Raw genomic sequence first — 6616 nt, 5'->3', positions numbered from 1 at the left:
CGCGCCTGTATTCCCACGTCCCGCCCGGTCTCCATCTCTCCACCCTCCTTACTCTCTCCCAAGGTGGCTTGAGCCAGCTCCCCCTCCCTGATGATGTCCTCCTCCCCTCCATCTACCCCTCCTATCAACTTTGACCCTGCCCCACCACACACTTCCGGTGTCCTTTCCTTTAGGCACCCTCCCTCCCTCCCTTCTCTTCCCTTCCCTCCCCTTCTCTTTCCTTTTCCCCCATCCCCTCCCTTCACCACTCTTCCCCCCGGGCTTCCCCTCCCCCTTCCTCCCTCCCCCCCTTTCTCCCCTGCCCGTGGCATCTCTGCTGTCCCCTCTCCCTCTCCCACTCCCCTTCCTCCTCCTCCTCTCTTGGCAGGTCCCCGGACTCGCACACGCGCGCCGGAGATCATCGCCATCAGTGTCTAGTGTGTGCTGTCGTGTTTAGTGTTCAGTGTTCCCCGTCACACTCCCTCATTCACCAGTGCCATCGTCATCTTCAGAGTTTGTGCGTCGTCTCATCAGTTAGCAGTGTGGATTATCGACGAGTGTGAACGGCTCCGTGTTTGTCTCTATGTGTCTCCTGTTTTATTGCCCACATTCTGTAACTTATGTGTCTTCTCCTGCTTTCTCTGCTTGTATATTCTATGGCTCAAGAGCAGCGTAGTGTGCTGCTGACAGCGCTCCTGAAAGAAAGGATATTGCAGAGACATGGCTTAGCCACAGCAAGGATCGCAGGAGAGCTTCTGTAAAGTTTGGAAGGTTGGAGACGAGGTACTATCAGAAGTAAAGCTGTGAGTACCGGGCGTGAGTCGTGCTTCGGTAGCTCAGTTGGTAGAGCGCTTGCCCGCGAAAGGCAAAGGTCCCGAGTTCGAGTCTCGGTCGGGCACACAGTTTTAATCTGCCAGGAAGTTTCATTTCAGCGCACACTCCACTGCAGAGTGAAAATCTCATTCTGGAAACATCCCCCAGGCTGTGGCTAAGCCATGTCTCTGCAATATCCTTTCTTTCAGGAGTGCTAGTTCTGCAAGGATCGCAGGAGAGCTTCTGTAAAGTTTGGAAGGTTGGAGACGAGGTACTGGCAGAAGTAAAGCTGTGAGTACCGGGCGTGAGTCGTGCTTCGGTAGCTCAGTTGGTAGAGCGCTTGCCCGAGAAAGGCAAAGGTCCCGAGTTCGAGTCTCGGTCGGGCACACAGTTTTAATCTGCCAGGAAGTTTCATTTCAGCGCACACTCCACTGCAGAGTGAAAATCTCATTCTGGAAACATCCCCCAGGCTGTGGCTAAGCCATGTCTCTGCAATATCCTTTCTTTCAGGAGTGCTAGTTCTGCAAGGATCGCAGGAGAGCTTCTGTAAAGTTTGGAAGGTTGGACACGAGGTACTGGCAGAAGTAAAGCTGTGAGTACCGGGCGTGAGTCGTGCTTCGGTAGCTCAGTTGGTAGAGCGCTTGCCCGCGAAAGGCAAAGGTCCCGAGTTCGAGTCTCGGTCGGGCACACAGTTTTAATCTGCCAGGAAGTTTCATATCAGCGCACACTCCGCTGCAGAGTGAAAATCTCATTCTGGAAACATCCCCCAGGCTGTGGCTAAGCCATGTCTCTGCAATATCCTTTCTTTCAGGAGTGCTAGTTCTGCAAGGATCGCACGAGAGCTTCTGTAAAGTTTGGAAGGTTGGAGACGAGGTACTGGCAGAAGTAAAGCTGTGAGTACCGGGCGTGAGTCGTGCTTCGGTAGCTCAGTTGGTAGAGCGCTTGCCCGAGAAAGGCAAAGGTCCCGAGTTCGAGTCTCGGTAGGGCACACAGTTTTAATCTGCCAGGAAGTTTCATTTCAGCGCACACTCCACTGCAGAGTGAAAATCTCATTCTGGAAACATCCCCCAGGCTGTGGCTAAGCCATGTCTCTGCAATATCCTTTCTTTCAGGAGTGCTAGTTCTGCAAGGATCGCAGGAGAGCTTCTGTAAAGTTTGGAAGGTTGGAGACGAGGTACTGGCAGAAGTAAAGCTGTGAGTACCGGGCGTGAGTCGTGCTTCGGTAGCTCAGTTGGTAGAGCGCTTGCCCGCGAAAGGCAAAGGTCCCGAGTTCGAGTCTCGGTCGGGCACACAGTTTTAATCTGCCAGGAAGTTTCATATCAGCGCACACTCCGCTGCAGAGTGAAAATCTCATTCTGAATTATTCAGAAGTTTTCCTGTAGATTTTATTTTTGTTGAGAATAATAACCCTCCAAATTCAAAACGTAAACTGTCACCTGTAGTCATTGGTACACTTTTAGGTAAAATCCCTCTTTATTTTCTTTGGAAAGCAGTTTTTGTGTCTGTTCACTCTTATACAATGGCTAGCAACTCGCGATCGCGTAAAAGTAGTGAAATTTGGGGTTTCTTCGCCGATTTAGGTGATGGGAAAGCAAAGTGCAATTATTGCTCTAAGTGTATTTCATATAAAGGAGGAAATACATTTAATCTAGCGCGTCATGTTCGAGTGCTGCATCCAACAGTGCCATTGTCAGCCAGACGCTTAGCGCCCCCTGCTCCTGCATCTTCCGATATTTCTTGGATAAAAAACCCGCACAATCCGGAACTAACATCAGCAAATGCCAGAAGCGAACAGCAGTTGGTGCCAGAAAATAACAGTACCACTTCAGTATCAGAAAGCAGACCTCCATATCATGGAACATTACCCATGTATTTTCCGAAACCTCTTTCTAACAAAAGAAATCAGGAGACAGATTTCGCACTTCTGCAGACTGTTGTAAAGGATTATTTGCCCTTCAACATAGTGGAAAGTAAACATTTCCAAAGTTTTTTAGGCAAACTGAATGGTGCTTACAGAATGCCATCTCGGAAGACCATTTCCAATACGCTGCTACAGCAACAGTGCGCCATGATGAAATAAATTGTGAGAGCCAAAATTAATTCTGCGGAAGCGGTTGTGCTGACAATGGATGGGTGGACCTCAACTACAAATGAGAGTTATTTGTCGGTGACAGCACACTACGTTAAAGACCTGGAGCTGGCGTCTTCCCTCCTAGAGTGCTTTAAATACGACGAAAGGCACACGTCAGAAAAACTCTCGGAAGAACTGCTACGTGTCACAAGGGAATGGGGCATTCAAGAAAAAGTCGTCTGTGTTGTCAGCAACAATGCTGCTAACATTGTGGCAGCTATAAGACTCACAGCCTGGAAACACATCCCCTGCTTTGCGCACACACTCAATTTAATTGTTCAGAATGGGCTTCCGCACATTCAACCCATTCTGAATAAAGTAAAAAAAAATGTTGAATTTCTTAAAAGAAGTTCGCATGCCTGCACGAAACTGAAAAAGATGCAGGAACAGTTAAAAGAGCCAGTTCTGACACTAAAACAGGACACTGTTACAAGATGGAATTCAACCTATGATATCTTGCGAAGAATAATCGAGGTTAAGAATTCCCTAACGACAGTTATCACTCTGAATTATCCAGATCTTCCAAATCTGACTGCAGAGGACATTGCAAGTGTAACACAAGCCTGTGACCTGTTGAAAGTTTTCAAAGACTGCACTGAGGAAATGTCAAGTGAAAATGTTGTCACTGCTTCTAATGTTATGCTACTTAGTTGCTCGTTGAAAAAATGGTGCTGCCGGTTTGTTAATAACACTGAAATTCATGTAGATGTGCAACAGATGGCCGAAAAGTTAGCTGAAGACCTAAAACGACGATTTAGAAATATAGAGGAAAATTCCATTTTCGCGGAAGCAACTGCATTGGATCCCCGGTTCAATAACATGGTTTTTCTGATAAAAATTCTGCTGAGAAGGTGAAATTAAACCTGATCAGGCACTGTGAGAAATTTGTGACGAACACATCCACTGCTACTGCAACAATCTCAGTTCCAACCACTGAATCAACTTCCAGTCTCTGGCTCGAATTTGATGAAGTGTTTTCCAGGCTGCAGAGTAATCCACACCAGAGAGCTGCTGCAATAGTGGAAGTGGACAAATATTTACAAGAGCCCCTGCTACAGAGACAAGGCAATCCACTTCAGTGGTGGTCTGAACGACTGACAGTATACCCCTCGCTCTTTGAACTTGCAAAAATACGACTGTGTATTGTCGCAACCTCCACGCCGTGTGAAAGAGTGTTCTCGAAGGCAGGACACCTTATAACTGACAGAAGAAATCGCCTGACAGGGAAAAAAGTGGAACAAATTATGTTTTTAAACGGAAATCTCTGAAGATTCACCAAATCCGTTGATGTTTATTCATAAATATATATGTGTATTTTTTAAAAAAGTTAATTAGGACAATCCTCAAATTGACATTTAGTGTAATTTTTTCAATAATGTGTACGAGATAAACATTCCTACATGAACGATTATCTTTCAAGCGTGGATTCCACGCATGCTTCAGTTCCAGACTCACAAGTTAAGAATTTTATTTTCATGTTGGCTGTGCGTGCTCACACAGCCAGCCTCTTCGTTTGTATTTTAATATTCATTTGTCTGCAAGCGCTGCCAACGGTAGCTTACCCATAGACGCGAAGTATAACTCCACAAATAGTCGCTGGTAATGATGTCAGCACTGCAGGAAGCAGCTGACGCTACCTTCCCCTCGCCCCTCACCGACTGTACCCCACCTATATGCGGCAGTGAGGACAATAAAAAATTGATTTTTGCTGCAGATGTAGATGTCAGAGCTGTTCATTGTGTTTATGAACTGAAAATTGTAACAATTCACCAAAAAATTAAAGCAATCTACAATTTCAGATTTTTTTCCTTAAAAAGTAGGGAGTGCTGATCCTGTTTTTTCATTATGCCACATTTATGTAAGACCATTCAAATTAAAAGTCAGTGTGATAAACAAAATGGCTTATTTATCTTTTATAAAGCATCAACGTAAGAGGGTAAAGAGAGATTTGGTAACCTACCCACCCACAGCCCCCAGAATCTTGGTAGTGGTGGCAGACTGATCTATAATGTAGCCCAAGGTGTATCTTAGTTTTGAACGTGACAATTTGGCTGTGAGTTTGTGAAGCCAATGAATGTGAATATGAATTAAAGGCTGTGGTGACAGACTGATCAGTAGTGCAGCCTAATCTCTATGTTTGCACACCATATATAAAGCTCTTTGCAATATTTCACACTTTCCATTATAAAATTTAAAACAGCCAGTGGTGTCACTTTCCTCAACATTGTAGCAGGACAAATGGATGCATTTTAGAGAGATCTTTAATCCAATGTAACACTTGCAGTGCATATTTTTGTAGTATGAAAATATAAATATGAAAATTGCCAAATACAGTGCTTTATCTTTGCAAACACTTAAATATGGTGGTTTCATGGTTTACTGCCATCTGCTTCTCACCAAAATGAGTCACTCTTAGTACAGCTTGTTGTGTTGAAGTGGTGGGAAATGTCACATCAGCAGCTGAACATAGTACCAAATTCAGAATACATTTATTAGATATTAAACAAATCTGCAATGAATATTTTCATGCACATTATGTACATATAATATACATAAACTACGGAAATGTACTGCGGGGGGGGGGGGGGGGGGAGGGCCTATATGTGACTTTTACCACTTAAAATATTATTTCCGTCTTTTACATTTTCCCACAATTCACCCAATTTTTTTGCAAGTTCCTGGAATTGTGTAAAAGAGGGGTTTCACTTAGTCAAAGTCTCGAGGTTGTTGCATTTCTTTTTTTTTTATCATCTTTCTTATTATCCTCTGGAGCACGTGGATTATTCACTGTGGCTGTTATGTGAGTGACTTGTCATAGACTGTTGTGTCTCCATCCATTTTTCAGTTTGTTCGTATATATCAACTTTTCTTGACGTTGCGAAGGTGTTACATGGTTTCATTGTCAAACTGGTACGCACATCTAGTTGAACACATGTAAATTTGACGTTAATCATTTTGAGATTTTTCCAACTTGCCTAGGCAAATGCTAAGCTAGATTTCATTTTGATTTCTTTTGTTAACAAGCATAAAACATGAATCACTGACATCAAGCTACTTCTTTTTTAAAGAGATAGAGACACACATTTTGCTGTTTTCGAGATTCAAGCACTGGATTATTTCTCTTATTACCACAGTATATTTGTTTCATTAATGCTTTTATTGGTAATTGTTCATGTAAGTGTTCAAGTTTTTCCTTTTACACTAAAATTGGACTGGAATGCTCTCTTTGAAATTCTGAAGGTAACAGGAATAAAATTCAGGGAGCAAAAGGCTGTTTACAGCTTGTCCAGAAACCAGACTGCAGTTATAATAGTCAAGGGGCATGAAAGGGAAGCAGTAGTTGAGAAGACAATGAGACAGGTTGTGACAAAGCAAGCTGGGATAATTTTAATTACCCTCTTTTTTTGCCATCTGCCTACTTAAATTCATTTTTCCACTTTTAACTAGTTACCATTAACATAACCGAATAAAATTGCATTTTCATAAAAGAGAAATGTTGGCCCTTAGTCTTAAAGAATATAACACCAGATCTAATTTTGACTATTCCTAGTTAGTATCTTTCATTATAGGGAAAAATCAGTAATTGTTTTGTGACTTAAATTCTATTGTTGACGTATAAACAAATATCAATTATGTAATGTAACATTTGGAAGACAAATGCGAGTAATCCGTAAAGTATCTATTTGGCTCTCT

General features: G+C 43.2%; 4 non-coding genes across 4 annotated transcripts; all 4 read left to right on the top strand.

The window, feature by feature from the left end:
- The first annotated feature begins 803 nt into the window (after positions 1-803).
- Trnas-cga lies at positions 804-878 on the top strand. The gene has a single exon. It is a non-coding gene; the product is annotated as a tRNA-Ser (tRNA).
- Positions 879-1104: 226 nt separating this feature from the next.
- On the top strand, positions 1105-1179 carry Trnas-aga. The gene has a single exon. It is a non-coding gene; the product is annotated as a tRNA-Ser (tRNA).
- Positions 1180-1405: 226 nt separating this feature from the next.
- Trnas-cga lies at positions 1406-1480 on the top strand. The gene has a single exon. It is a non-coding gene; the product is annotated as a tRNA-Ser (tRNA).
- Positions 1481-2007: 527 nt separating this feature from the next.
- Positions 2008-2082, top strand: Trnas-cga. Its single transcript has one exon. It is a non-coding gene; the product is annotated as a tRNA-Ser (tRNA).
- The last annotated feature ends 4534 nt before the right edge of the window (positions 2083-6616 follow it).

Source organism: Schistocerca americana, chromosome X, assembly GCF_021461395.2.
Source record: "Schistocerca americana isolate TAMUIC-IGC-003095 chromosome X, iqSchAmer2.1, whole genome shotgun sequence".
Taxonomy (NCBI): domain Eukaryota; kingdom Metazoa; phylum Arthropoda; class Insecta; order Orthoptera; family Acrididae; genus Schistocerca; species Schistocerca americana.
This window is presented reverse-complemented; position numbering and strand designations above follow the sequence as displayed.